This window comes from Nyctibius grandis, chromosome 2, assembly GCF_013368605.1.
Source record: "Nyctibius grandis isolate bNycGra1 chromosome 2, bNycGra1.pri, whole genome shotgun sequence".
Lineage (NCBI taxonomy): Eukaryota > Metazoa > Chordata > Aves > Nyctibiiformes > Nyctibiidae > Nyctibius > Nyctibius grandis.
The window spans coordinates 24,607,750-24,612,872 of NC_090659.1; positions in this window are offsets into that span (position 1 = coordinate 24,607,750).

A 5,123-nucleotide genomic window follows, 5' to 3' on the forward strand; every position below is an offset into this window, starting at 1 on the left:
AAGGCTGGTTCTGCCTTTGCCGTTGTCAAAAATGAGCCAAAGACAGGTTATGGTTCAGCACAGTCCAGTGATTCATCCAGAAGACTTACAGAGGGTGGGAATTACCCTCTCTGAGTTGTCAAAGCACAGAAAAACACTTCCAAATTTGGTGCCTGAATTTTGTTCTTATTTCAGCGGCTGAGAAGAAGTAACCTAGGAACTGGCATGCAAGTGAGCAATAACTCTTCTGGTGGTGAAGAAAGTACCTTTTAGCCTTTTCTGAGAGCACCAACGTTTAATAAATCCAGAACTACCTGATTATAAATTCCACTGCTAAAGGCACTAAAGTAGACAATGTTGCATTTTCCAAGACCAAAATACATCCAGTAATAATTGCTTTTTTTTCATGCACTTGGATATGTTCAGACACGCAGAGAAACTGGGACTGAAAAAAAGTCATCTCCTACCTGAAGAGGAGATCTGCTCTACCTAAAGCCACAGGGTTTCCTGTTCACTCCACCAGATCCGTGAGAGCAAATACCACACTGACTATTTATTTACCTCTTCTACAAAAGGGATCCATTTTCAATCGCAACAGCTCCCCATTCCTCAATTCCCAAATGATCCATATTGCAAAGGGGACTAAATGATTCCGTTTTGAAGAAAATTGAACTGATTGCTTTACTGTTGCTGGGACAAAGAAAGATGCACTGTGTTACTTTACTGCTGACAAAACTGTGACATGAGCAACTCTAACTGCTGAAAACTTCCTGAGATGGCACCCAGAGGAGAACAGCTTTGCTTTGTTCTGTTCCATGCCAAATTGTATAAATGGGGACACACCTACCCGACAGGTCACCCAAAAGGCCTCTGTAGCTCTTTTGTTGGTTATTTGTTTGGTTAAGGAAATATAGCCCCAAAATCTTATGCACAAACAGGAACATGCCTTTCCACAGAGTCCTATTTCCTTTCTAATTTTCCTTTCTGCTTATCCTCTCAGATAACTACCTCTGGGAAAGCACGAGTATTTCTTTCAATGAGAGGAAAAATGGAGGTTTCTTTTTCCTTCTTAGCATGACCAAAAACGTTTTCATTTTCACTCTTCATTTCCATGCTCCTTCTTGACATATCTCTGCATGCATACCTTTAACCTCAGGGTTAGAGCACATCCAATATTCAGGCTTTGAGGCTGAGAGGCATCTGACAAGCACCCTTATCTGTGGGTGTGGAGATTTCGTATCTCAGTCTTGCACCTGAAATGATTCATTTTGACTTTCCAGCTCTGGTGAAGTTGCTTGAGCTCTTGCTTTTCTAACAGCACTGTAATTTTAAAGTGAAAATCTAATGCCTCAGAGCCAAGACAGGAGCTCTTTAGCTAGCAAGCAATGCAAGGAAGGGTGTAGGACTGCAGCACTGGTTGCAGCCTAAGCGTGTGAGAAGGGTGGTTACAGTTGCTGCCCCGGAAAAAGGTAAAAACTTCAAGTACCATCACAGCTTCTTCTTGCTCTGAGGGAGCAGGATGCCACTGCAGCACTGAAAAGACCGTGGCTTGGTTACCTCTCTGCATCTCACCACTGAAAAGACCGTGGCTTGGTTACCTCTCTGCATCTCACCTCATCACACACTTGCTGTCAGCTGAGGGGGGCAGGTGTGGTGAGGGACAATTTTGCACTGAGCCCCAAAGGCAGTGCCAAGGTTCCTCTGTGGTCTTCAGAGAGGGCTGTGAGTCAGAGGTCTAGCTGAGAAAGGGCTGTATGATATAAGGAAATGAACATGTAGGGGAAAAGCAAGGTGATGAGGGAGGGAGCAACATCTCCGCCTTGCACTCAGCCATGCTAACAGCAGTCAGCAAGGGTCCTCCACCACACTGCCTGCTCCCTCAGGCTGGGCTCAGTCCCAGCTGTGTGGGCAAGCCCAACCCTCTGTTGGTGAAAAGCAGCCCCTTTGGGCACCCTGTTTCCTCACCAAGGAACCTGTCCAAGTGGGAAGGGAGGGGTAAATGGGGACAGTGAGGCAATGGTGGTGACATGGGGCAAGGACCTGGCCCTGATCATGGCACATCTCCTGTCACTCCTGAAAGGTTTGAGCTCAATGTCTGCAGAGCAGTCAGCTCCCACCTAACAATGCTCCCATGGGACTTTCCTCTTTATGAGACCTGTTGCTTTTGGTATGATTTGCTCTAATTTCATCAAGCAATTTCAAGCCATAGGACAGGTGTCATCTGAGAAGCTGTCACCCCAGACTGAAACCCCATGTGATAGAGGGCCCCAGCTCTGACCAGAGCTTGGGGGTGTGCAGTACCAGGGTTGTGTGGGCATTGGTATGTGTTTCTGGGTCAAGCTTTTACTAGGGATACAGACCCTGGATAGGGACCTGCTCTGTTTTAACATGTGGTAGCAGCTGTACTTGTTATGGTCCATGCTACCATTGTCCCTCACCTCTGAAAAGTTGTCTTTTGAGACAGCTTTTCCAGTTTGTGTCACAGGTTTCAGCCTATCTGCTTTTGGCCTTTTGAGTTGCTCCAGCCTTGGGACTGATCCCTCCTCTCTACGTGAGAAGAAACATGGGCAAGTCGCAGGAAGTGCCTTTCTTCTCCAGTGCAGCACATGTCTATTCAACTGTATTGCATAAGGGGAGGTCTTGAGCTCGGTGGCCCAGGCATGGATGCTGGTTGGGGCAAAATGAAAGCCCAGGTGAGGATAAGGATGGGTGGGAGGGATGGTGGTGCTCCAGGTTCACGCAGGAAGGAAAAATGCCTGCTGCTCAAACAACACTCTGTGAGAGCGGGGCATGATGGCACACTGCCTGCCTGAGGATGGAGCCAGGAGGAGATAAGGAGAGGCAGGTGAGACCTGTGCTCTCCTCGTTACACAACATACCTGCCTGCAGGATATGGTGTTGGCACTAACTGACAAAAAAGAAAAAGGAAAATTCCTTCAGGAACAGGAGTCTTCAAAGCCATTTAAAAGACTGGTCATTTTTAAAGCATTATTGGCATAAAATTTCAAGTGCTTTTGTGAGAAACTTTCCCCTACCTTTTTAGAAATGTGTGGGGTTTTTCTGTAATACTCTCATATATTAATCCTATATTGTGCTGCAAATACCAGTTTGGGTTAAGAATCTGGTTCTTCTTTTAAAACACCAAAATAAAATACCAAATGACATCTCTCCCTTCACCCAATGGCATCAGAAGTGTTGTAAGGGTGTGCTTGTTGTGAAAAGTAACCTGTAAGAACAGCATCATCTCCTTTTTTTGAACAGCTTTCCTATGCTGCTGCCACTGCGTGCAACATAGCAATGAAATACTTCTCTTTGCTTTTGACTCCCTTTGATCTGCAGAAATAATGTCACTAAAAGTCATTTTACAGCACTCTAATCCTGTTATTATCCATCAAGTTTCTATCCAAAAGGAGTATGTGCAGGCTGCCCTGGAGGCAGGTGTTGAGAGGGGAGATGGACGTGGCTGGGGGAAGTGCCTCTCTGTCTGGTAGGACCTTTCTTACAGATGGGGGGGACAAGGGGGAAGGATTCAACCAGCTTACCCAATCTTGGCATGTAATCAAATGGCCCACAGAGCATGGACAACACTATTTGCAGACTAAATATGCTTAACAGGCAGATTGCTAAGACACTTGAATCAAAATCCCACTATGCTTTTTTTTTCAATACAGATCACAGAATCACAGAATCACAGATGCACTCTAATGAATTTAACTTCATTGAATGCAATGAATTAAACCTCAGAGCATGTGGGAAAGAGGGTTTGGGGATTTAAATATTTCTCTTGCAGTGGTTTCTAAGTCAGACAATGCTGAGCAGGTGAGGACAAATGCTTAGTTGCAAAATACATTCTTTAACTTATAAATACTTCTCTATTTCTACCGTCCAAATGAATTAACAGGAAGAACAGGCAGCAGAAGTAGCAAACCATTGAAATGGTATCTCAGTCTTTATAAAGAAAGGGCAAGGACAAGCTCTTCTACTCACAAGGACCCTGCTTTTGGCTTTCCTGTGACCCCACGTGAGCACAGGTTCACCTCTCAAGAACGCTTTTTAGGATCAGAGCTGAAATTGAATCTTTAAGGTACAAGAGTTCTTAGTAAGATCTAGTGCTTAGGAGAAAAACAGAATTCCTAATGTGGTGTGTTCATAATATGAAACTAATACTGAACTCAGGTGAAATTAAGAAAATGTCCTTGGAAGCTTTAAAGTTGTTTTTGTAATAAGCAAAAGAAATAGGAAATTATTTTCCAGTTTCTTGATCTTTTATGCAACTTCAAAAAATAGATGTTGCTTTACTCCATTGCAATTTTCTTTAATTGGATCTATTTCATTACAAAGTTATGTACTTTAACAGATGCTTTCAGTACTACCTAGAAAAACTGAATGTTTTGTTTATATCTTAAAAACTGAAAAAATATATTCTTTTGATTAAGACCTACAGTGAAGTTAATCTATGGGGACACCTTGTGGGAAAACACAACCTCAGATTGACATGACTAAATAAGATCTTCAGGTGTGATTAAGGGATGGGGAGCAGGCGCAGCATTTTTTTTTGTTTCAAACAAGAATGCTCCTTCCATACACTTTGAAAGGATAGTAACATACAAATTTATTATAATGTTAGGGACTACTTTTAGGCAGAACTGCTTGGAGAGATTCTTGAGTCCAGTTCTTCTGAAAAGCAAGATAAAAAAATTCTATGAATGTTTTGTTCCTGATTTTTCCAAAGCTTTTCCCTTATGCCAGCATTGATACTGGTGCAAGGCGAATGTGCAAGTCTGCTGACTCAGAACAGTAGTTATTTGTATTCACTTTCCACAATTTTAAATCATCAGGTGGGGAGTAATGCAGTTGAGTAAATTTTTGGCTGTCTCCTGAGAGCTTTGTTATTGAAATGCTCTGAAACAAGAGGAAATTTTTTGAAAAGATTATATGCAGCTGTTTATTGTGAGTTCAGAAGGATGTGTGGGTCTGGTCTTGATCTTTTAGTGCTTTCTTTAATGAGTGATTAAAAATTTAAATGTTCATGACTCTTTGAACTTGAGAACAGTACAAAAGCTTTGAACAAATGAAAGATTACATACTATGGGGAATAGGAAGGCGTTAGTGAATCATTTAATTTTACAGTCCAGTTTTTTGTG